Source organism: Erinaceus europaeus, chromosome 2 (genome assembly GCF_950295315.1).
Source record: "Erinaceus europaeus chromosome 2, mEriEur2.1, whole genome shotgun sequence".
NCBI classification, from domain to species: domain Eukaryota; kingdom Metazoa; phylum Chordata; class Mammalia; order Eulipotyphla; family Erinaceidae; genus Erinaceus; species Erinaceus europaeus.
In genome coordinates this window covers 195,066,468-195,093,308 of record NC_080163.1, presented here as the reverse complement: position 1 = coordinate 195,093,308, position 26,841 = coordinate 195,066,468, and the positions used below count along the sequence as shown (strand labels likewise).

General features: G+C 43.1%; 1 protein-coding gene across 7 annotated transcripts in view; it reads left to right on the top strand.

Annotated features, from left to right (window-relative positions):
* UGT8 (UDP glycosyltransferase 8) overlaps positions 1–26,841 on the top strand; it is a 193,256-nt gene that overhangs the window by 98,166 nt on the left and 68,249 nt on the right. For 2 of the 7 annotated variants that reach the window (XM_060186118.1, XM_060186121.1), the window contains exon 1: positions 19,335–20,127. The exons of 4 other annotated variants lie outside the window; for them this stretch is intronic. The gene's annotated coding sequence lies outside the window, so the exon portion shown is untranslated. Of the gene's footprint in view, positions 1–19,334; positions 20,232–26,841 lie in introns of those variants that run through there. One more of the 7 variants, XM_060186116.1, reaches the window with a different exon arrangement.

Genomic DNA, 26,841 nt, shown 5'->3' with positions numbered 1-26,841 from the left:
AATGCGAGCAACTACTAAAGCAGTATGATGAGTCGGGCGACCCAGATGTGGCTGACCATCTCATTGCCTCCCTGGATGCAGCACGCCAAGCCCGCTGGCAACAACTCACGGAAAGTCTGAACTTCACCCACTCAAGTAAGAAGGCCTGGAAGCTTCTTCACAGACTGGGTGCCGGTAGCCAACCCCCTCCTGTCTCCCATCCTCCCGTATCTCCAAACTCAGTGGCCAGTCACCTAACTCAAGTTGGACGTGCTAAGATCGACCCAGTCTGGAAAAGAGAAATTTCTTATGAATGGTCATCCCACTTCCGGTTATCTTGTCCATCTCCAAAAATCTCTCCCTTTACACTGTCTGAACTGGAAGACGCTTTGAAGAGGGTTAAACCGGGAACAGCTGCTGGCTATGATAACATCACCCCAGAACTCATTCTTAACCTGGGTCCCGCGGTAAAGAAGTGGCTCGCTTCATTCCTGTCCCACATCTTGGAATCTGAGTCTATGCCCAAAGTTTGGCGTCGTGCGAAGATTATAGCGGTTTTGAAACCAAAGAAAGACCCAACACTGGCCGCCAGCTATAGACCAATCTCTCTCCTCTCTGTGTGTTACAAACTCCTTGAGAGGCTGCTTCTGTCACGTATTTCTCATCTTACAGAGAAATTCCTATCACCCGCCCAGGCTGGTTTCCGCCCAGGAAGATCTACCTGCGAACAAGCCCTGGCCCTCTCAACTTACATTGAAAATGGATTCCAGAAGAATTTAAAGATGGGTGCTGTCTTTGTTGATCTCACAGCAGCCTATGACATGGTCTGGCACCGTGGTCTCCTAGTCAAGATCTCAAGATGCCTGCCTCCATGGGTGGCCAACACTATATTGTTTCTTCTCCAAAACAGAAGATTCCGGGTTCATCTGGGTGACAAGTCTAGCAGATGGAGACTTGTCTCAAGTGGCCTCCCCCAGGGCTCTGTTCTGGCTCCTACGCTATTTAATATTTACATCAATGACCTCCCAGAAACTTCTTCAAGGAAGTTCATCTACGCCGATGACATCTGCTGTGCAACTCAGGCATCCAAGTTCGACATCCTCGAGGAAACACTCACGAAAGACATGTCTCTGATATCTGATTACTGTAAAAAATGGCGACTAATTCCTAGCACTGCAAAAAACGGTATCATCTGTTTTCCATCTATACCATGCCTCGGCCTCGCGTGAGCTTAATGTGCAACTTGACAATACGAGAATCCGGCATGAAGCCCAGCCAGTCTATCTTGGCGTTACTCTCGATCGCACTGTCATTTCACAAACATCTCATAAAAACTGCAGCAAAGGTGGGCGCAAGGAATAACATCATTGCAAGACTGGCCAGCTCCTCATGGAGCTGGCCAGTCTTCCACACTTCAGTCATCATCTCTGGCATTATGCTATTCCACTGCAGAATACTGTGCCCCAGTATGGTTCCGTAGCCCCCATGTCCACTTGGTCGATTCCAAATTATATTCCTCTTATTCTCTGAGGTAATAAGTCACAGTTTGTCCTAGACCCCTCTTTCTCTGTAAAATACCGCTCATGGTTTACCACCAGGCTATAGTAAGGATTTTACAAATGATTCATGAGATGATGATTTCAGAGTTGGCTGGTGTTGTTCTCTAAGAGAAAAGCACATTGAGTGAAATGACCATTAAATAAAAGAATGCACCTATATACAATAACAAATGATAATCATTTATACTTTTTACACTCTAAAGTCTTATTAAGAAGGAAGTAGTATTTTTAAAATTTATTTATTTTCCCTTTTGTTGCCCTTGTTATTTTTCATTGTTGTATTAGTTATTATTGTTGTTGTTGATGTCGTCGTCGTTGGATAGGACAGAGATTAATGGAGAGGAGGGGAAGACAGAGAGGGGGAGAGAAAGATAGACACCTACAGACATGCTTCACCATCTGTGAAGTGTCTCCCCTGCAGGTGGGGAGCCGGGGGCTCAAACCAGGATCCTTATGCTAGTCCTTGCGATTTGTGCCACATGCGCTTAACCCGCTGCGCTACTGCCCGACTCCCAGAAATAGTATTTTTGTAACATTGCCCCTCAGAAAAGAATAGAAGGTAAAATATAAATGTATATATATATTTTTTTTTCATAGCTGTTGGGCAAATATAGTTAGTAGGGTAATAATTGGAAAATACAGATATTTTTTGATGCCATAGTTTCAACAGAGACTAAGCATGGAAAACGAAGACTATCTATAAATCGAATGAAGGAAAAGTCTCAGAAAAGTGATTTTTTTCAAAGTCGAATAGAGAATGAACAAAAAAAGAATCTTTATCTTCCAGTTCAGATTAAATCAGAGAATAAACATGCATTAAGCATTTTTCTCTAAACAGTGTAAGAGTTAAGCATAGTCCATCAGGAACATACACTTTATTGTATGTTTTTTTAAATTATTTTAAATAAAGTGGTTTGAGGAAAGGTATGAAGTGAGGGTCATTATTATAACTAAGTTATAGTTTCAAAATACCTGATCAGTCATCTTCATTTTATACTTCCCTGGTCCTATCATGCATTAAATAAGACAGGAGTATTTCTACAACTATAAACACACTCATACTATTCTATGCTTTCTTTGTGGCCTATTTTGCCTTCTAAAGATGTAGTTAAAATAAAATCCAACTATTTCACTATGTAACCGATGCTACTTCTACTTCAGGGTAATTTCTATTAATAGTGTTGCTGAGACCTATAATTGGACACTTAACAGTCTAAAAAAATAGTATTTTCTTAACTGCTTAGCTTAGTAATTAAGAAATCTACACAGGAGAATGAAACACTTCAATCATAGGGCTGGTTCTTCCTTGACTATTTTGTAATAAATAACTACCTTGACTAGTTATTTTATAGTGCTTTAATTCAGGTGGTCACCTTTGCAGGTCAAACTCATGACTAGTTTGCAATCCTGCATTTGTGTATATGCATTGCTTTTTTTTTTTTTTTAACTCCAATATGACCTTAGTGAGGAAAGGTTTTCTTACAGGATTGTTCCATGTTCCCCCCAAGGCATCAGTAACCTGCCATCTTTCTCCATCATAGAACACTAGATACCTCCACCCCATATGACTTCCTTTTCCTTTCTGAGTTACTGGACCTGCTGCAATAGATCTCGGTCTATTGAACTTTCTCCCTGTCTTGTCCCTTGACTTGCTTATTAGGTCCCACCTATGAATGAGGCTATTCAGTATTTAGCCTTCTCTTTCTGGCTTATTTTTTAAAATTTATTTTATTTTATTTTTTGTCTCCAGAGTTATTGTTGGGGCTCAGTGCCTGCACTACAAATCCACTGCTCCTGGAGGATATTTTCCCCCTTTTGTTGCCTTTATTGCTTATCGTTATTGTTGTTTAGGATTGAGAGAGGACAGGAAGACAGAGAGGTGGAGAGAAAGATAGACACCTGCAGACCTGCTTCATCACCTGTGAAGCGACCTCCCTGCAGGTGGGGAGCCAGGGGCTCGAACTGGGTCCCTTACTCCAGTCCTTGTGTTTTACGCCATGTGCGCTTAACCCACTGTGCTACCTACCGCCCTGCCCCCTTTCTGGCTTTTTTTACTTGACACAATTCCCTCCACTTTCATCCATGTCATAGAAAAAGAGACTATCTCATTATTTCTTACAGCTGACTAATACTCCATTGTGTGTGTATACTACAACTTCCTTAAGCACTCATCTGTTGTGGAGCAATTGGGCCCCTTCAGTGTTTTTGTATCTCTTTGGTAGATACTTAGAAGAGGAATTGTCAGATCATAGGTCGGTCTGTTTTTGAATATTTCCTGCAATCTCAACACTGTTTCCCGTGGGACCTGGATCATTTTACATTCCCACCAACAGTGTAAAAGTCTTCCTTTCTCTCCACCTTGTCTCCAGCATTAGTTGCTTTTGTCCTTTTTGATGGAGGCCAGTCTCACAGTGGTGATCTGGTATCTTATGGTTGTCTTGATTTGCATTGCTCTGGTAATCAGTGACTGAGTCATATATATATAACTGTTTGTTATATAAATATATATATGACTGTTTGCTGTGTGAGTGAATTCCTGAGCCCACAATACCACAGACTTAAGAGCTGGTTCTCGGTAGGTTGAAACAGATCTTAACACAAAGTGGGAATAACTGTGGTGAACAGCAAACTCAAGGCAGCCAGTGACTAAGGTTAGAGTAGCTGCATTTGAAAACACCATACTTAAGTGCATCAGCATATACTATCAGAAATCAAACTTCAGTCCCCTGGAAACTCTGTTTTGCAAGTTGCTTGAAATGCATTGGGGTGGGCCACCTTTCTGGGGTGCTATGCTAGGCATCCCCCCTTCAGGCTGCAGCTCTCACAGTCAAAAAATTGGTGACCCCACACATCAAATGATTGAGAAGTTATCTGTTCTCACTCTCAGAAATTTATTATCCAAAAATTCTAATGGCCCCTGTGGACATTTGATAAAGATTAGTTTCCTGATGAATCTGGTTGACTCTAACTACATTTGACACTGTGGAAACCAGTGGTAGCACACAAAGTTACATATATTTAGAAATGATTCATTTGTCAAGGGAGAAAATCCTCTCATTCAGAGAGGTCTCAGGTGCCAGGCAGCCATTCATTTATTCACCCATTTAATACAAACTGTTTAACATGCCATGAATGAGATAGTGTTCTAGGCACAGAAGACACAGTGAATTCAAAACGCAGATTTCTTCCTCTTATGGGAGTGACATTCTCATGGTAGTTGCAGTAGCTTAATGGTGAATTAGTTAACAAATTCTGCTCAAATGTCACTCTCTTCGTACAGCCTTTTCAGACATTTTTTTTCAAGCTTTATTTTTCATACTGTTCTTTTGTTACCACTACTTACTTTCCCTCTCTCTCTCTCTAGTGCAGTGACTTGAACCCCCACCCCATCTCCATTCCTGTCTCTCTTCTCCTTATCCTTCCTTCTCTACCTTTACTCCCTTCAATAAACTGTAAGTAATTTGAGTACTTTGTGAGCTATTTTTGATATTGGCAAATACCAATGTCTTGTCTTTTTTTTTTTTTTTTTTTTTTGCCAGAGCACTGCTCAGCTCTGGTTTATAGTGGTACAGGGGATTGAACCTGGGCGTCTCAGGCATAAGAGTCTGTTTGTATAACTCCTATGCCATCTCCCCTGAGTCTTTTTTCCTTTGTATTAAGAGAAAGCATACTCAATAAATGTTTACAAAAGAATGAAAGAATGAATCAATGAATGTGTGATGTGAAGCACAAGGACCGGGCGTTAAGGATCCCGGTTGGAGCCCCTGGCTTCCCACCTGCAGGGGGGTCGCTTCACAGGCGGTGAAGCAGGTTTGCACATGTCTTTCTCTCCCCCTCCTTTCTCCATTTCTCTCTGTCCTATCCAACAATGACAACAGTAACAACAACAATAATAACTACAAGCACAATAAAGAAAAAGGGCAACAAAAAAGGGAAAAAGAACAAAACAAAACAAAAAAGAAGTGTCTTCACTCTAATCTCTTTCAGTATGACATGGAAATTCAGTTGTGTGTGGATTTCCAAGTATATGAATCAAACTAGAGAATAGTTTGGAATAACAATGGAATAACACTCCATTGAACTTGGGTGGTAGATATTTAATTAGCAATTAAGTAATTTAAAGCACCTTAGTTTGGACTTTTGGGCTGTAAAGCATTTTTGAAATGCACTGATGTGATGGGCTGGGGCTGACTTTAAATGTTACAGAAGCACAACTCAATAACTGGGAATTTCCAGAACTGAATGTTAGCATAGTTATGCAATGATGCTATGTTTTAGTTAATTGTGGTCATACAGCTACTTTTTTATTAGTGATTTAATAATGATTAACAAGATTGTAAGATCACAGAGGTACAATTCCATAGAGTTCCACCACCAGAGTTCTGTATCCCATCTCCTCTATTGGAAGCTTCCCTAGTCTTTATCCCTCTGCGAGTAAGGACCAAAATTATTTATGGGGTGCCAAAGGTGGGAGGTCTGGCTTCTGTAATTGTTTCTCCACTGGACATGGGTGTTGACAGGTTGAGCCATACTCCCAGACTGTCTCTCTCTTTCCCTAGTGGGGAAGGGCTCTTGGAGAGGTGGGGCTCCAAGACATATTGATGAGGATGTCTGCCTAGGGAAGTCAGGATGGCGTCATCGTAGTGTCTGCAAATTGGTGGCTGAAAAGGTGGTAAGATATAAAGCAGGACAAAATATTTAATAAACAGGAACCTAAAGGTAAGAATAGAACAGATGAAACTAAGAGTCTATTCGTGTGGGAAGTCTATTTTAGGTGTTTCAAGGGGTCCACGACTTTGGTAATTTTTGCCTGAGCCCGATAGCCTAAGTGCAGGTGGAGTAAGAGTATTGTCTGGGGGAGTCCAGAAGTAGCGCAGCAGGTTAAGCGCATGTGGCGGGAAGCACAAGGGCCAGCGTAACGGCGAGAGTCGCTTCACAAGCGGTGAAGCAGGTCTGCAGATGTCTGTCTTTCTCTCCCTCTCTGTCTTCCCTGCCTTTCTCTATTTCTCTGTTCTATCTAACAATGACGACATCAATAACAACAACAGTAATAACTACAACAACAATAAAAAACAACAAGGGTGGGACCAGGTGGTGGCGCATCTGGTTGAGCGCACATTACAATGCTTAAGGACCCAGGTTGAGTCCCCGGTCCCCACCTGCAGGAGGAAAGCTTTGTGAGTGGTGAAGCAGTGCTGCCGGTGTCTCTCTGTCTCTCTTCCTCTCTATCCCCACTTCCCTCTGGATTTCTGGCTGTCACTATTCAATAAATAAATAAAGGTAATAAAAAATTAAAAAACAACAGTAAGGGCAACAAAAGGGAAAGAAAGAAATAAATTATAACTATGTTAAAAAAGTATTGTCTGAGAAGATGGTGTCATTTTTTTAAAATCTATATTGGCTAAGTCTGTAGGAAATGTTTAATGTATTGGAGAAGAATAATGTTGGGGACTTAATAGTAACATCTACAACACCACCAATACTAGCTTCAGTGCCTCTAGAGGCTGCTATGTTCAATTTAACTGCATCATAGCTTACCCTAGGGGAAAATAATTGAATTACCAAAGGTAAGTGAGTAGTTAAGTACAGTTTCCACCTTAGTTTATGGGTTTCCATAGAACCTTGAAAATGTTCTCAGAAATGACATTTGATGATTTGTATTTACAAAAATACCAATGCTTCTTAAAAAAAAAAAAGAAAGAAATCATTTAGTTATATAATGAAAGAGACAAAAAGAATGAGAGCAGAACATTGATCTGTCTTGTGTGGTGCCATACATGTAAGGAATGCATTGTAATCACTGAGCCACTTCCTGGGGTCACTGTTAAAACATCAGGTTTTATAGTTATTTTCTTTTTTTTTTTAAATTTCTATATTGGGGGGATTAATGTTTTATAGTTGACAGTAAATATAATAGTTTGTACATACATAACATTTCCCAGTTTTCCACATAACAATACAACCCCACTTTGTTTGGTTAAGTACATACAATACAGTGCACAAAACCCCCGTTCCCCACCTGCAGGGGATGCTTCACAGTGGCGAAGCAAATCTATCTTTTTCTCTCCTCTTCTAGCTCCTCCTCCTCTCTCAATTTCTTTCTTTCTTTTTTCATTTTTTAAAAGATTTTATTTATTTATGAGAAAGATAGAAGGAGAGAGAAAGAACCAGACATCACTCTGGCACATGTGCTGCCAGGGATCAAACTCGGGACCTCATGCTTGAGAGTCCAAAGCTTTATCACTGCGCCACCTCCCGGACCACCTCTCTCAATTTCTTTCTGCCCTATCAAATAAAAGTGGAAAATGAAAAAAAAAAAAATGCCCACAGGAACAGTGAATTCATAGTGTTGGCACTGAGCCCCAGAGATAACCCTAGTAGCAAAAAAAAAAAAAAAAGTGGAAAAATTTAATTACAAAAAAACACATCAAGCTTCAGAAAACTCTCTTAACTATTTCTTCACTTAATCTTAATAACTTTCTAAGGTAGGATTCCTTTTACTATTTTGTGAGTTGGGAAGCTGAGACACAGACCATCTGTGTATAGCCTACAATTCACACACACATACCTAGTCTGTGAAGGGAGAGAGTGAAAGTCCAAGAAACTCTTCAAAATAGACAGCCATCTTTTGTGTGAAGTAACTGAACATAAAGGGAGGCATTTCAGAAAAGAAGGCAACTAAGAATCAGTTTTGACAACATAATATATGTCAGTAAATGGAATGGTACCTCTTTTGTGTGGAAGTGATTTCTTTCATGAAACTACCAAGTGTAGAGTAGATGTACAGAGAAAGAGAATGTTTGAAGGAAATGTGTAAGGGTAGGAGAATGAAGGGGAGAAAAAGAAACAAGGAAGAGTTACTTAAGTTTCTGATTAACCTAATATAAAGGTCATTGTGGGGTGCAGAAGGTGGAAGGCCTGGCTTCTGTAATTGCTTCCCCGCTGTACATGGGCGTTGACAGGTTGATCCATAATCCCAGCCTGTCTTTCTCTTTCCCTAGTGGGGCAGGGCTCTGGGGAAGCAGAGCACCAGGACACATTGGTGGGGTTGTCTGTCCAGGGAAGTGTGGTTGGCATCATGCTAGCATCTGGAACCTGGTGGCTGAAAAGAGAGTTAACATATAAAGCCAAACAAATTGTTGACTAATCATGAACCTAAAGGCTGGAATAGTGCAAATGAAGAGTTGGGGGGGTCCTCCATTTTGTAGATAGCTAGTAGGCATATTTTAGTTATATTCAAAGGGCCTGTGGCTATACTAGTTTTTTTTTTTTTCCCTGAGCCTGAAATCTGATATGCAGATGGATCCAAGTTATTGTCTGGGGAGATGATGTCATGGCTGGAAAAAGGACCAGAAAGCTGGATCAGGGAAGAGAGTAGCTCCCAAATATGGGAAAGGGGTATAAATATTGTTGACTCTAAACTCCTTCAATTTGATGTGATCTGGGGCCCATATTCAGCTTAGGAGCTTAACTCAACTTATATTTCTCTTTTAATATAGCATTTGTTGTAATGGAACTATGACTATTATAAAGGGATCGCTCAGCTATAATGACAGAATCCAAGTCAGGTGAATATGCTAAGTAGTTCCAAGAAACACAATTGCAACTCATGATAATCATAATTTATAGCATCTCTTACTCCAGAAATTATCAGGGCTATACAAATGCACACAAAGTTCTTAAGCTTTTTTTTTTTTTTTTTTTCCCTAACAAGAGGGTAATTTAGAAGTGGATGAAATCTAGTAGGAAACTAAAATAAAGTTAGGAGGTTTCTTTCTTTTTTTTTGGGGGGGGTATCTTTTTTTTTTTCCTCCTCCAGGGTTATTGCTGGGCTCGGTGCTGGCACCATGAATCCACTGCTCCTGGAGGCCATTTCCCCCCCTTTGTTGCCCTTGTTGTAGCCTCGTTGTGGTTATCATTATTGCCATTGTTGATGTTGTTCGTTGTTGGATAGGACAGAGAGAAATGGAGAGAGGAGGGGAAGACAGAGAGAGGGGGAGAGAAAGATAGACACCTGCAGACCTGCTTCACCGCCTGTGAAGCGACTCCCCTGCAGGTGGAGAGCCAGGGGCTCGAACCGGGATCCTTATGCCGGTCCCTGCGCTTTGCGCCACGTGCGCTTAACCCACTGCGCCACCGCCCGACCACCAGGAGGTTTCATTTTTAATAATTTTTGTGACATCTTAGAAAACTAGATGAAGAGGTATAAAAAGGTTCCAACCTCCTGTATGCAATTTATCTTCTTTTTTAAATTTCTTTATTGGGGTGATTAATGTTTTGCAGTCAACAGTAAATATAATAGTTTGTACATGTATGACATTTCCCAGTTTTCCACATAACAATACCACCCTCACTAGGTCCTCTGCCATGATGTTCCAGGACGCAAACCTTCTCCCCCACCCACCCCAGAGTCTTTTTGGTGCAGCACACCAACTCCAGCCCAGGTTCTGCTGAGTGTTTTCTCTTCTGATCTTGTTTTTCAACTTCTGCCTGTGAGTGAGATCATCCCATATTCATCCTTCCGTTTCTGACTTATCTCACTTACCATTTCTTCTTCTAGCGTTTGCCCTTCATCCGTAGCCAGTCGACAGGTCAGGTTGAAAGCTGTCAGGAGCTGCTTGTTGCTGGCTTTGAAAGTGACTGGGATCCATGTGGATTCAGTCGGCTAGGAAGGATCGTCAGTTTCCCCAGTGAATGGGTACTCACGGGATGCACCACGAGAAGGTCGATCCAGTGCACTTAACACGATTCCTTCAAGCTCCATTCAAGATGGGCTGAAAATAGTGAAATCATCATTTTTCTTCTCTCTCTCTCTCTTTTTTAAAAAATATTTATTTATTTATTTCATTTTGTTGCCCTTGTTTCTTCTCTTTTTTTTTTATTTGGTAGGACAGAGAGAAATCGAGAGGGGAAGGGGGTAAAGAGAGAGAGGGAGAGAGACCTGCTTCACTGCACTGCTCCTGAAGCTTCTCTCTTGCTGATGGGGACTGGGGGCTTGAACCTGGATCCCTATGCATGTTTACCCTTATTTTTAACATCTCACATTAACATGGTGTATTTGTCGTAATTAGTGAACCAATACTAATCCATGACTGTTAACTAAAGTCCATAGTTGATTCAAATTGTTGTATTTTGTGCCTAATGCCCCAGATATGTCATATTTAATTAGGTCTACTTAGGCTCTTCTTTGCTGTAACAGTTTCTTAGTTTCCCTTTATTTTTATGACATTCACAATTTTGAGAACTATTTACCTGCTAATTTTGCTGAATGTTCCTTTGTTGAAGTTTATAAGATGGTCTTTTTCATCATTAAATTAGATGTGAGCTGTTTATTTTGGGAGGGGGAATATAGGTTCCTATCTGGTAACAACTAGGAACACAGTAAGGGTTCGAATCTGAGGATCTAATCTTTCCTGTATTCTAGAAAACTCTTTTTAAAAATAAATCTTTTTTTGTTATTATCTTTATTTATTTGTTGGATAGAGATAGACAGAAATCAAGAGGGAAGGGAGTGATAGAGAGGGAGAGACACAGAGAGACATCTGCAGCCCTGCTTCACCACTTGCAAAGTTTTCCCCCTGCAGGTGGGGACTTCGGGTTCGAACCGGGTCCTTGAGCACTGTATAGCATGTGCGTTCAACCAGGTACACCACCACCCGGTCCCTCTAGAAAACTTTTATTAATTTTTGTTGTTGTTTCTTCCTTTGTTTTGAAACTCAAGCTTGCATTGTATTCTAATGTATTCCAGTTCTACTTGTATTGAGCTAATCTGTTCTCTGGGTTTCTTGATTTTTGTGTGTAAGCGTATATGCCTGTGGACCTAAGCTTTCTACTCACATCCTGAGTGGTTTTCTCACGATCATATTCAGACTTACTAGTTTGACAAACATGTAGCATTGATTCCACGCATTGAATTTATAGAGTATCTTTTTTCATGGTTAATACTGTTGAGATATGTTTCTGCTTTACAGGCTCCAAGGGATTTATTATTATTATTTTTTTGACTCAATAGAATAGATGCTACTCCTTTACTAGAGGTATGTATGTGTTGTTGTGGACTTGAGTGTGTGTGATTCCACTGCTTCTGGGCTAATGTTTTCATTCAGATAGAAAACGCACACACACACACACACACACACACACACAGAGCAGAGTGGTGATGTACTGGTAAAGTGTACATGTTCCACATGCAAGGAACTGGGACCCACCTGCAGGCCAGGAAGCTTCACAATCGGTGAAGCAATGATGCTACTATCTTGTTTTCTTTCTTTCCTTCTCTCCCACCCCCTTATCTTATTTTATTTTCCTCCTTCTTTCCTTCCTTTTCCCTTTGTCTCCTTTGTTTTTTCTCTCTGTCCCTCCCTCCTTCCATTCCTTTTTTTCTTCTGTCTCCTCCTTTCCTCTTTGTCAGCATAAAAACAAGCAAATAAATAAACAAACAAACAAATACAAGAGAGAAGGAGACACTACAATACCTGAACTCTCTCTGGTGTTATGGCATCCCCAATGTGGTGCTGGGTTTTGAACCTAGATCACAGGTATGAGAAGGCACTAGCCTTACTTAGTGACCTAGTTCTTTGGCCCATTAAAAAACATTATCTTTTTTTATTGGATAGTGCCTGACTGAAATCAAGAAAGTAGCAGAAGGCAGAGATAAAGAAAGATACCTGTAGCCCTGCTTCACCCAACTTTTCCCCTGCAGGTGAGGACTGGGGGTTTTGAGCCCAGGCCCTTGAGCATTATAACGTGCGCTCAACCAGATGCATCACCACCTGGCCCCTTCTTTGGCTCATATTTTAATATTTTTATCTAACAATGCCATAAAATAAGTGCCATCTACAAAGAATACTTCACTGTGATTTTTGTTTGCCTTCCTTAATATCAGAGTCTTCAGGAATCTTTGGCTTTTAGTGTAGATTTGATTTTGTTTTGATTGGAGAAGGATGACTTCCCTGTCTCACTTTTACTGCTTAGTCATTTCCAGGGGCTATAGTTGCCATCACCTGGCATTCCTGAGTCACCAATCGGAACCAAGTTTTACACCAGCATGTCAAGGTTTCTGATCTAGAGAAAGATTGGGAACCACATGGGCCTGACCATTTGATTTGATTTTACCTCTTGAGCCTTCAAACTTCCCCAAGTCATTTTTGTACCTCTGCAGTCTTTTTGTTCACTCCATTCCTGTGTGTGAATGTAAGCGTGGCCCTTACCGTTAAGCAGTGAAGTTGACCTTACTCTCTGCCAGTATGTAGTACTGAGTGAGTTATTTGAAACATTATGTGAGCCTAAGCACATAAAACCATCTTACTCTGTGTTCCGCAAAAATTTCCACTTGGTCAGGGTTACGATAGGTCTCCGAACCCTAGGTTTGTTTTAATAGTAAATATTTAACTGATCATTTGGGGGAGGTAGTTTGGTAGAGAAGACTATTTTTTGGGTAGGAGAGAATAGGGAATTGGTCATTTAAGTAGGTTATTATTTTGAGAAATACTCAAAAGTAGTCTGTAACAGCTTTAAAGTAAGCACGTTAGCTTCTAATTACATCTTGGAAATACTCAGGCAGTTATGATGTCCTCACAGTATATAATGTGACCAGCTTTTTCTACCTGCCTAACCCTTTTTATATGCTATTTCTTACATTTATTTATTTATTCATTTTAACCAGAGCAAGCTCTGGCTTATGGTGGTGTGGGGGATTGAACCTGGGACTTTGGAGCTTTCAGGCATGAGAGTCTGTTTGCATAACCATTATGCTATCTACCAATGTCCTATTTACTATTTCTTCAGATACATATTATTCTGGTTTTTTTTTATTAAGTCTGTGTACACAATAGTTTTCCTTTCCACTTTTTTTTTTTTTTTTTTTTAAGAAAGAAGAGATCGGCTATGGATGAGAAACAAGGCAAAGCACTAGAGGTGCTCAAAACAGGATTCCAACCATAGAGTGAAATACACATGGTTAATCCAAGTCTGCAAACTCAGGGCAAAGTCCATAGTGTTTATTGTTTTCCATTGATACAGAAATCTACTTCCTTTGCAGACATTGGGAGGGTCAGGTTTAAGGCTGATACTTAAGAACAAACAGAGATTTAATGGATTCTTTCATCCAGGAGCTAAAGCCTGACTGGAGAAAGTAACCACTTGGCCAACATGACTTTAAAATAATCACATGAAATAAAAATTACAAAACACACAACATGCCAATTTACTAGGGCAAGTTTTCCCTTAAAACAATACAATTAGTTCTTTATGTTAAAAGGCAGTGAGTGTAGTCCTAAAAAAAGAAGCATGGATTTTGTGAGTAGTCTTTAAACTTCCCAATAAGTGTAAATGGACCATGTAGATGAATCATTTCCTTTGTATGGCACTCAGATCCTGGTATCAGGAGATATAGATAAAGAAGTCTTGATATTTTGGAATGATGTTCAGTGAAACTGAGAACTGCTACAAAGAGGTGACTAATAAACAGATATAAAGATCAGAATCTAGATGAGCAGTATTGACTGACTGGCAAAACAGTTCATCTGGATAGTGCACTTGCTTGCACTGTTTTGAGCCCAGAACCCACCACATAAGAGGAAGTTTTGGTGTGCTCTTATGGTTTCTCTCTCTCTCTCTCTCTTCCTCCCCTCCCCCCATACACACACACACACACACACACACACACACACACACACACTGGAAAAAGCCCTAGTGATAAGAAAGAGAGATATGGAGGGAGAGAATGAGAATAAAGAAGCTCAGGGAGGATTAAAATAGCTTTGGCACTATGGTGTCTCTCCTGTACTTTCTCTGTCTTTCTGTCTGAAAAAGAAAAAAAGGATATGGCCTACATGAATGTATTCAATAGTGCTGGAATATCATAACAGTTGGGGTTTTCTAAAGTTTGCAGTGCATTTAGGTCAAATACTGGGTCATTGGAAAAGTCATGATGAGTTTCTGCATAGAAAAATCTACAGACGTACACTGACTTTTCCAACAGCCCAATGATTTGTGTTCTAACAATTGCTCTTTATTCTCAGAAGGCATTAAGGGTACACATCAATGATTGTAATACCTAACACTAGCAAAACGGGAGGGAAAAGGATGCTGCTGTGTACAGAGCTTTAGCTTTGGTGATAAAGAATATTATTTTAATGTTCTTTAAAATTATGGTGTCACCCACAGAGACTCAGTATAGCAAACCCATCAGTGTTAAAAGGCCAAAGGACACATGAGAACAAATTCCCAATTCTGAACATGGTTCGTCATGAAATTTTGGAAAACTTTTTTAAAGTTTCAAATTTATTGTCTACTAGAATGGAGAAATTTTCATGAATGACATTTCCTAATTGTGAAGATAAATATTGGGACAGAGGTAATATCTCAACTGGCAGAATGAAGGGCTTGAATGAATGAAGGGCTTGCATTGCTAAGGCTCTTGGTTTGGTCCCCAGTGTCACATGCACTGAAGCACTTTGACTTCTCTTTCTTTTTCACTCTTTCTCTCTCTCTCTCTCTCTCTTTATGCAATAAAATAAGCCCTAAAATATTGCTTTAGGACACAGGGAGCAAGTAGTGATAAGTTAGTGATGTCTACTATCATGTACTAATTCATAAAAGTAGAATTTTTATTTGATTGGGCCCCAAGAGATCCCTTTGGAGAGTTAAGAAAGCTTTTCTTCTTAAAAGATGAAACACTTACATTTATTTTTTTAAAGATTTAATTTCATAATAGTCAACCCATATCTGCAACCTTGGGGGAACTGTTGCAGTTTCCAGTGGAGGGAATGGGGATACAGAACTCAAGTGTTGGGAACGGTGTGGAATTATACCTATCATCTTACAATTATGTAAATCAGTATAAATAATTATAATATTACTTATATTTATAACTATAATGTTATTTTATAATAAAAATAAAAAATTAAATGCACATGCAATAGAGTTCCCCATGAAGCAAAGAGAAGCCAGAGCATCAGTGGTACATGCAGAAACAATGGGCTTGACAGATCTGCCTTATTTGATTCTTGACTTCTTCTTCTATTCTAGTTTGACCCCTAGGCCAGAATCTTCTAATGCAGTCTGTAAGCCATAATGAAATTGGATTTAAATGAAAAGAGTAACATTTGCACATATAAACCAAGGATAATAGCACAAAATGTAGTGTTGAGAGGGAATGAAGCTGACTTTTGGAAGGAAATAAGAGATCGTGGGATAATGTTACTATACGTATTGCATGGCAGGAGGTTATGTATATAACATTTTCTTGCTATCAATCATCATGCTAGTTAATATGTGAAGTACTGAAACAGTGCCTGCCACATGCTAAATAAGAAATATATTTAGTCCAGATCTGATCTAGCAGTTGTCTATGATATGTCCAAACAGTGATAAAAGTGACAAAATTTCTTTTCTTTTTTTTTTTTTTAATCTTTTTAATGGCTAGTAGTGTTCTCTCTCAGGTTTGATGCCTGCATGATGAATCCATTGCTCCTAGTGGGCATATTTTTATTCCTTTTCCCACCCCCTCCTTCGTTTTTGATAGAGACAAAGAGAAATTAAGAGAGGAAGGGGGATAGAGGGAGTAGTAATGATGATAATAATAATAACAATGTCATGGGAAAGAAAAACAAAACATGAACCAAAAGAGGACAAAGATGTTATGTTGTACCTATTTTTTTTTTTATTTTAATCAGAGCTCTGCTCTGTATGAAAAATCTTTTTGCTTGAATATTATGCTGTCTTTCTGGTCCTAGTAATGTTCCTATTTTTTTTTTTTTATCTTCTGGAGTCTGTGCATGATCTTTATTTTGCTCATTATTAAAAGTAGTGTTTTGGGTTTTTTTTTTGTTTTTTTTTTTTGCTTCTAAGGTTATTGCTGGGGCTCGGCGTCTGCACCATGAATCCACAGCTCCTGGAGGCCATTTTCCCCCTTTTGTTGTCCTTGTTGTTGTAGCCTTGTTGTGGTTATTATTGTTATTTTTGATGTCGTTCGTTGTTGGATAGGACAGAGAGAAATGGAGAGAGGAGGGGAAGACAGAGAGGGGGAGAGAAAGATAGACACCTGCAGACCTGCTTCACTGCCTGTGAAGCGACGTCCTGCTGGTGGGGAGCTGGGGGCTGGAACCCGGATCCTTACACCAATCCTTGCGCTTTACGCCACGTGCACTTAACCCGCTGTGCTACCGCCCGACCCCCAAAACTAGTGTTTTTATAAATATTTTAAGTGAAAATCCACGGGTGTCCCACTGAGATATAGTCAAATATTTGTCACTGTTCACAAGAGGATGTTGAATTCCATGGACACTGATATTCTTGCACTGTTCAACTTAAAGCCGCTCTGCTGTGCTTAACATTAGATGCCCTAGGACTGGCAAAATAGCTCACGTGGACAGCATGCTGCTTTTCCATGTACATGTCATAGGTTCAAGCACAGCCCCTACCACATTGAAGGAAGCTTTGGTGCTGTGATATCTCTTTCTCTCTCTCTGCCTCTATCTAAAAATAACAACAGCAACAAATGACAAAGGAACCCTCCTGCACTGCTGGTGGGAATGTCAATTGATCCAGCCCTTGTGGAGAGCAGTCTGGAGAACCCTCAGAAGGCTAGAAGTGAACTTACCCTATGACCCTGCAATTCCTTTCCTGGGGATATATCCTAAGGAACCCAACACATCCATCCAAAAGGATCTGTGTACACCTGTGTTCATAGCAGCACAGTTTGTAATAGCCCAAACCTGGAAGCAACCCAGGTGTCCCAACAACAGATGAGTGGCTGAGTTAAGTTGTGGTCTATATACACAAAGGAATACTACTCAGCTATTACAAATGGTGATTTCACCTTCTTCACCCCATCTTGGATGGAGCTTGAAGAAATCATGTGAAGTGAGGTAAGTCAGAAACAGAAGGATGAATATGGGATGATCTCACTCACAACAAGATCAGAAATGAAAACACTAAGCAAAACTTGGATTGGAGTTGGTGTATTGCACCAAAAAGACTCTGGGGTGGGGGTGGTGGAAGGGTTCAGGTCTGGAACATGATGGTAGAGGACCTGGGGGGGGGGGGTTGAATTGTTATGTGGAAAACTGGGAAATGTTATGCATGAACAAACTACTGTGTTTTGCTGTCAACTGTAAACCATTAATCCCACAATAAAGAAATTAAAAAAAAACAACAAAAACATTTGATAGTCTAAATTACAGGGCCAAATGTTTTCATTATTTACTTCATATAGTCAATAATATTCACCGTTATGTTCTGGTAGACTCCCCCCCCAAAAAAAAAAAAAGAGAGAGAACTTCACCAATTTCTTTTTAATTTTCAAACTACAAAAATACAATTCAGCGACACCATGATTAACTTCATTTGTTTATAGTTACAGACTGTGATTTGTGTGCCAAACTGTGAGAAATCCAACAATCATTGTATAAAGACACAGAAGTCTGTAGAGATCACAGAAGCAATAAACATGGAGATGCCCACACCTAATATGCCAATGCCTTTCTTTCCCAAGTATAACAAAAATATTAATGGAAAGTATACCTGCTTTTATTAAGGAAAAGGGTATCACACAAATTGTATTTCTTTCTTTGTTGTAACTGGGGTTTCACTGCTCTTTTCCAATCTTTTCAGATAAAAAGAGATAGAGAGTGACACATATATGTATGTGGAAAGAGAGAAAGAGAACAGCACTAAAATTTCCAGAGAGATGGGGCTTGGCCTTCAGCTCCAGTCAAGTGCATGGCAGGTGAGGTATACACAAATTTTTAGAAAGATTTTCATAAAAAGTTCAAGTCTTACTTAATATCTAGTTATCTCTTTAAATCAGTAATTTATTTATATAATCAAAATAGTAACTTGCAACTGAAGTATGCCACTAGGGCAATGAGTTTTTAAAGAAAATGCTTATTAACTGATGTGGGATCTTTATCTTTTATGTCATATGTTCATTATTTTTAGCTTTTCCTAATGCAATTTAAATAAGAATGGATAGTACTCTGGTTGAGATGCATATGCAGGGAAAATAGTCCTTGTGTGTTTCATGAAATTTCAAAAAAAATTTCTAATCTGCACATTACTTTTTTTTTTTTAATCAGCACGTGGCTGACTCTTCACATACTTACCCGAGACCTTGCATTTTTTAAATCATGAACGTTAACAAAACGAGAACAACAGTAGTGCGTGTCTTTACACATTTATCATTAAATGATATATAAAATAGGACATAAGGGCAGAACTTCACACCCTGTTTCTGAAATTCAGCTTGATGCAAGGGAAGACTAACCTGAGTTGTCCTTTAAAAAAAATTTTTTTTCCATCGTTATAAGTTTTTATGATGTCTGGCAGAGAATGGCGGGATTTTTAGTTTCTGAAGTTCATACCCCCGAGAGATTTTTGCTTTTCTAGAAACTGGACTCTGTATGTGGTCGGACGCCATGCGGGGCAAGGCTGAGAGGAAAAGCCAACAGGTCTGGTTCCCGAGAAGCTCTTGCCACCAGGGCACAGGGCCTCTCAGACCTGCCCACACCCGAGAGCTCCCCGGCAGGTCTGGCAGTGCCAACTCTCTTCCTGGCCGTGGGGTCGCCAACCTGCAAGTCCTTGCTGCAAACACAGACCGGGGAGGATCAAGTGGCCGCAGCCTCAGGCCAGCAAAGCATAAAAGGCTCTGCAAGAAAGGCGGTTGCTGGGTCCTGTGACTTTTCCCGGGCTCTCCAAACTCGTTTCCTGAGGCTGATTTGTGAGGCAGGTGCTCTCTCTCCTCCAACTCCCGGTGCAACTTTTTTCACCAGTTGGGGAGTGTGTGTGGCGGGGGGCGGCGGGCAGGGTCGCATGAGAAAAAGGAGGGGGCAAGCCAAGAGGTTGGAGTGTGCTACCTGGCGCGGCGGAAAGCAGGAAGAAAGAAAAAAAAAAAAAAGCGGGCACAGGAGCAGAGGCGGCGGCGGAGAGGGCACAGTGCACGCCCGGGCTGGGGGTGGGGGCGCGGGGCGGGGCCACGTGCCTGTCCCAGGGTTCCCGGCTCGAGCGCCTCGCCAGGGCTCGCCAGCCACCCCGCCAGCTCGTCGCCCGCCGCCCGCATCCCGGTCCCAGCCGCTGCCCCTCGCCCAGCCCGTCAGCGCGGGGCCCGAAGCGCGTCCGCATCCATGCCCCGGCGGCCCGGGGCGCGGCAGGCAGGCGCTCGCAGCCCGAGGAGGCGCGTGATGCGCGGCTGAGCGCCCGGCGGCCCGCGCGGTGTCCCTCGGAGCCGGGCGCGGGAGGCGAGGGGCGCGCTCCGGCTCCGGCTCCGGCTCCGGCTCCCGCTCCGGCTCCGGCTCGGCGGCGCGGCGCGGCGCGGCGCGGGGCGCGGCTAGGGGGGCGCCCGCGGGAGCGGCGGAGGAGCAGGCGCGCTGCGGCCCCGGCCCGAGGGACGGCACGGGTAAAGCTTGCCCAGCCGCCGGGAGCCCCGAGGGCAGGCCCGTCCGAGGAGCGCGCGCCCGCTCTGCAGCCACCCTCACGCCCCCAAGCCACCGCAGGCGGCGACACCTGAGCCGGCGCACTCGGTACCTGGGGCCCCGAGACGATTACGCGGCGGAGGCGCCGACTCAGGCGCTGCAGCCCCAGAGCTGAGGTGAACCCGGGGACCCCGGCGAGGCGGCGGGCGGAAGAGGGGAGCGGCCAGGGGGCAGGAGGAGGAGGCAGAGGAGGAGGAGAGGGCGTTGTTTGCTCCCGGAGGTGAGTGCTGGGCGAATGGTTGCGATCCAGGGGCGGGGGCTAGGGATCGCGGGGTGACGACCGGGCTGGGCTGAGGAAGCTAGTTAGAGACGGGGTTCGGGGGGCCCAAGGAGGCGGGGTGGGGGGGAGGAGGGTGTGGGAGGGGGGTGCACCGGAGACCTTTCCAGGCCGCCCCCCATCGCGCCCGCGCTGCTGCGCCTCCCCTGTGGCCCTCGTTTGAGGGGACCCCTCACGGGGGCGCGCGCCGCCTGAGGGGGCGCTTTCCGCGGCCGGCCGGGTAGGCCGAGGACCTTGCACTTGACCCTGGAGGAAGGGGCAGCGCGGAGCCCCGAGGCCCGGACGGGAATGGGGTGGGGATGGGTGCGGGAGGGTGGCGCCCCCGGACCTCCCCAACCCACCCCCGCTCGATCCTGTCGCTCGGTGGGCTGCGGGGCCGAGGCGGCACCCCCACACAGGCGGGGCGCCCCGCACGTGGTTCTGGTGACCCGCGCACCCAAGGGTGAGTGGCGGCCGCCAGCTTCCACAAAGGGAGAGCTAGTGAGTGGGCGCTCCGGGCTTTGAGGGTTTGCGGGGCAAGTTTATTAAAAGCAGGGGGACCCTCCCGAGAGGGCAGAAATTAAAGGAAAGGAGGAGAGAGATGTCCCCGAAGCTAAAGGGGAAGGTGGTGGTGGTGTGTGTGTGGGGGGGATGATGATTCCATTGAGGTGCCCGCACTGGGCAAGAACTGGGGTTCTTATCAAGAGCCCCGTTATCTCTTCGGCCTGGGGGGGTGGCGAAGCTTCACAGGCTGCACCCCGAATTCCTCAGTCAGCGCCTGTTGGGGTCTGTCTGACGCCGTGTCCTCTGCACAGCCGGGTGTGTGGCAACTTCTGCAGCCTCAGGAGTGTGACTCCCGGGAGCGTCTCTGGAGCGGGGAGGCTCTTGAGCTTCTGCCGGGTGCCGCCCTCACCCCCCGCGGCCTGCAGCCACCGTCCCTTTCCAGCCCGGGGGCGGGGGCGGGGGCGGGGGCGGGGGGAGCCCGGGATGCGCGGTCGGGGCTGCAGCCCGCCCGCCGCCCGCAGCGGGACGAGCCAGGATGTGCGGTGCGACGGAGCCAAAGGACAATTAGAGGTGGGGGGGGGGGCGACCCGGGCTGTGCGTGCCCGGCGGGTCTGAGTCTAACTGAGTTCCAGAGCAAGAGCTTAGAAAGTGGATGGGGGGGGGGGGTTGTCACTGTAGCACTAGGCGGAGAGAAGGGACCTGGGACGCGGGTTTCCATCACCTTCAAGCCTCCCCGGGGCAGAGGAGGAGTGCGGAGGGTGGAGGACTTGGCAGAGTCCCGCAGACTAGGCTGGTTGACTAGTGGTTCTCAGTGGGCAGAGGGCGCCGCACTGGGAGAAGGCTGGGAGAAGGCCTTCCCAAACTGGTGCATAGTCCTTCACCCCACCTCCCCCAGAATCACCTTTATTTTGAGCCTTTCATGTCAGATGGGCTCCCCCTCTCAGAAAAAAGTGTGTGTGTGTGCGTGTGTGTGTGTGTAAACTGTCCTAAAAAAACAAACAAAAACCCTCTAGTTGCATGAACTGTCATCGTGTATAATAAACTTTCTAAGATGAATGATACAAAAGCATGACCATTGTGTAGATGCTAAATGTGCTGTTTTTATATTTGATAATTGCTTTTTAAAAATCTCTACTCAATTATTTTATTCCAAACTATCACCAGAAAATAAGTAAATGAAAAGATATTTGAAGGCAGGATAGAAAGGGCTTTTTAATTCTTACTTGAATAGCATTCAAAGTCATCACACTGACCTGAGGTGTTTTTTGTTTGTTTGTTTTTGTTTTTTTGGTGTGGTGACTTGAAGCCACACACCTCCCTATTATATGGTAAGGGAGCCCATAACATGTTTCAGTAGAGTAAAATCGTAGTTTTTTTTTAATCTCACAGAGGGAAGCATCAATTTTGTTTTCTCCCATAGAAACTTCTTCCAGGTAGTTGTACGTTTTGCTTTAGGGAAGAGACTGTTCAACCATTCTAGAAATGTCCCCAGGAAGATGTTCTGGTACCATTTGATTTGCTTGCTGCCTAAAAGATAACGTTGACATCTAGCACTATGTGATTTGGTGTCCTAGAAGGATTTAGTGACTATGGCCAAGCATAGTGTCCTGTCATTTAGTAAAAACTGATAAGTGTTTTAGGAGCTTGGATGAAACTGAACAAAGACTGGACAGTACTTTTTCTGGATAATAATACTTAGGAGAGTTGAACTTTTTATTTTTAATATGACTTGTTTATTTCTTCCTTTCTCTCTTTTCCTTTTTTTGTTGCCCTTGTTTTTATCGTTGTGTGGTTATTATATTGTTGTTATTGGTGTCCTTGCTGCTGGATAGGACAGAAAGAAAGGGAGAGAGGAGGGGAAGACAGAGAGGGGGAGAGAAAAATAGACACCTGCAGACCTGCTTCACTGCTTGTGAAGTGACCCCCCCAGTAGGTGGGGAGCTGGGGGCTCAAACCAGGATCCTTGTGCTTTGTGCCATGTGCGCTTAACCGACTGCACTACCACCCGACCCCCAAACTTTTTAAATCTGCAGTTTACAGAGATTTTTGGCATGTATACTAGAATAAACCAGTGGGATCAATAAGATATAGCAAAACCTACTCTTTTTGTAAAAAAAAAAAAAAAAGAAGAAGACTGTCAAGAATAATTCACACTGAAGTAAAACTGCTTAAAGCATTTGATATGACTATTATCATCAGCATCAGCTTAACTGCCATTTAAATATAGCTGACAAAAAAAAAAAAGGAAAGTGAGCATGCATGCATTCATAAAGAATTGAACAACAGTATTCCTTGAAGTGTATAGAGCTGTTTTTGTTCATAGTAAGTAGCTTCTGGTTGAAATACTAGAATGGAGACAGAAGTACCATTCTTCTTTTTATGGTTTTTCAGGATCCTCTTTCTATTATCAGCTATCACTTTCTTTTGCTGTCAGGCTGTAAGCAGGCTCTGTTGCTATATTATCTGTTGTCTGTCCCACCCCCACACACCCCCATCCCACCACACCCCAGTGAAAGGATGTGGACTATTACCTGAATTAAAAACCTGTGGACTTTGTAATGTGTGCACTTAACCAGGTGCGCCACCGCCTGGCCCTACCTGTGGACTTTGTGACGAATACTTGATGTTCTTGTGTTTTATATCAGGCCTGAGTTTTAAGCTGAAATGGCCAAGGTTCATACAGGGTGACCTAGCTATAAATGGTTTTGCTGTGTGATCTTTTTTTTTTTTTTTTTTAAGATTTACTTATATGTTCTGAGAAGAGAGAATGAAGTAGGACCAGTTCACTTCTCAGCTCTGGCATAAGGTAGTGAAACCCCTGGGGTCTCAGGCATATAAGCTGGTGCTTTAACAGGCCTTTCCTGTGTCTTTTTTAACTTTTATTTTTACTGCCACCAGGGTTATTGCAGGAAATTGGTGTCTGCGCTACTGCTCCACTGCCCCTGGTGGCTATGTTTTCCTCCCCACACCCTTCAACTTATTTGATAGGACAGAGAGAAATTGAGAGGGGCAGGGGAGACAGAAAGGGAGAGAAAGAGTGAGACCTGCAGATCTGCTCCACCATTTGTGAAGTGTCTCAGACGCAGATGAGGAGCCACGGCTCCAGCATGAGTCCTGCTTCATAGTTAACATGTACACTTAAATGGGGGAGCCGCTGTTCTCCACCCCCCCCATGTGTCCTTATAGAAACATTTATATAAACTCTTCAAGAGGGTGTCTTAATTTCAGAGAGGTTCTTGAACACCACCTTTTCTTTGAGAAATTGAAAGAGTCCTTGGAAAACTTGAGTTTTCTTATGGTTGATCCAGATTGTCTGTGTTTAGGAATATGGGGTGGCATTTTACATACAGTTTTCTACCATGAAAACGCATCCATAATGTTGGTAATGGTTTCCCTCCTTTGGGAGCCAGGAAAAGGAGCTGTGATTTTAGTATCCTGATATCTAAACTTGAAGCCAGGCCAATTATTTCAATATTGTTTTGCCTACTTAACTATGGAGGAGCTACATAAGCAAATTAATTTGAATAAATTCGTTTCATTAACTCTTATAACCAGCCGTCGTCATAACTTTCTTATCGAAAGCACTGAACAAATATTCTTTTTAAAAAAAATTTAGTTATTTATTATTGGCTAGAGACAGAGAAATTGAGAGAGGAGAGAGACATATAGAGGGAGAGACAGAGACACCTGCAGCCCTACTTCACCACTTGTGAAGCTTTTCCCCCTGCCGGTGGGGACCGGGGGCTTGAACCCAGGTCTTGTGCACTTAACCAGGTGCACCACTGCCTGGCCACTGATATTCCTTTTTTCTATAGATACTTATTAAAAACATGCTATTCCTGGAAAACACTAAGCAGAACTTGGACTGGAGTTGGTGTATTGCACCAAAGTCAAAGACTCGGGGGTGAGGGGGTGGGGCCAGGTCCTGGGTCATGATGACAGAGGAGGACCTAGTGGGGGTTGAATTGCTATGTGGAAAACTGGGGAATTTTATGCATGTACAAACTATTGTATCTTACTGTTGACTGGTTTCCATTAATCCCTCAATAAAGAAAAATTTTTAAAAATCATGCAATTCCTAGGTTACTATGCTGTTATCCTCTGGATATTCAGACAAGAGTCCTAGGAGGATCTGGATTTAAGAGGAGATAAATAGAGAGAGAGAGAGACAGACTGTTTCAGTAAGTACAGTATGCTGCTGAGAGTTTGGTAAGTGCAGAAATAGATGAACAGGATACCCTGAACAGGCATGCCAGGCCCTACATGGGTGGCAGTGTTGATGAAGAGGACAGAGTGGCTTCATAGACAGACTGACATCAGAGGTGAGTCAGTGGAGGCAGGGGCAAGGTCATGGAGGAGTGTTTGACATCCTGTGGAGTATGGACCAGTTCTCAACAAAGAAGGGTAATGAAAAGGCAGCTTTCATAGACTCCTAGAAGGATAGGTCAGAGGACCATAAGGCAGTGGTGTCAGCTTAGAAGATAATGGGGTGATCCTGATAAGAGGGGTTGGGGATGTCACATCCAAGCACTAGCAGCAGTCAATGGCTTGGTCATACAGATTTTAAAGTGACAGAATCTGTAGGACTAGGGACAGACTAGATGGTGGCGGGACACAGGAATACAGAGGAGGGTGGAATACAGACTTCAAAGGAGAGAAGGTTTGAGGAAGTAAGGATAATAGAGTTCAGTTTGGGACATGTGGAATATGAAGCATTTAGAGAAAAACCAACCAGACATGAGTGTTTACTGCATCAACTCAAATAAGTTCTGAATGGAGTGGGCTGGGATGGCTGATGATGGATGGATGGATGGATGGATGGATGGATGGATGGATGGAACAACTTAGCAGTTTTTTTTTTTTTAGCATATATGTGATTCTAAAAAGGCAATTGACAAGTATTCCATGACAAGTAAAGTGTAAGTGGGAAAGATAGTTCTGAAAAGTCACAAAATACAAGAGTTGTGTAGAGAAGTATGGAATATTACTAAGAAATGAGAATGTGGGCCAGGTGGTGACGCACCTGGTTGAGTGCACATGTTATAGTGCGTAAGGACCCAGGTTCAAGCCCATGGTCCCCACCTGCAGGGGGAAAGCTTTGCAAGTAGTGAAGCAGGGTTGCAGGTGTGTCTCTCCCTCTCTATCTCCCCCTTCCTCTCAATTTCTGGAGGTCTCTATCCTATAATTTAAAAAAGATAATAAAAATGAGAATGTCAGGAGTTTGAGAGGCAGGAGGAGAAAGCAACTGTTTTAGTAGCTGAAGAAGGAAATAATTTCAAGAAGTGACAGCTCAAATACCAAAATGAGGGCTATCCAGCAGGCCTAGTTCTTCTTTAACAAAATGTGAGCTTGAATTTAAAATGTCCTCATCTACAAAATGAGGATGAAAGCACCTTGTCACAGCTCTACTTTGAGGACCAAACGAGCTATGAATCTATATGCACAGAACCTGGAAGGTTGCTAGTGTGTGTTTAATCCATGCTAGCTGCCTTATGAAAAGTACAGTCGACTTTACCAATGTGTCCTGAAACCCCACCTCGCCATAACCCTGCTCTACTAGGGAAAGATAGAAACAATCCGGGAGTATGGATCAACCTGCCAATGCCCATATCCAGCAGAGAAGTAATCACAGAAGCCAGACCTTCCATCTTCTGCACCCCATAAAGGATTTCGCTCCAGGGCAGGGGTAGATAGCATTATGCAAACAAAGTGTCATGCTTGAGGCTCTGAAGTCCCAAGTTCAATCCTCTGTATCACCATAAGTCAGAGCTGACCAGTGCTCTGGTTAAAAAAATAAGAAAAGGGAGCTGGGCAGTGGATTTGTAGTGCAGACACTGAGCCCCACCAAATAACCCTGGAGACAAAAAAGAGAGAGAGAGAGAGAGGAAGGAAGGAAGGAAGGAAGGAAGGAAGGAAGGAAGGAAAACAAGAATTTTGGTCTGTACTCACAGAGGGATAAAGAATAGCGAAGCTTCCAGTGGAGAAAGGATGGGATACGGAACTCTAGTGGTGGGAACTGTGTGGAAGTGTACCCCTCTTATCCTATGGTCTTGATGATCATTATTAAATC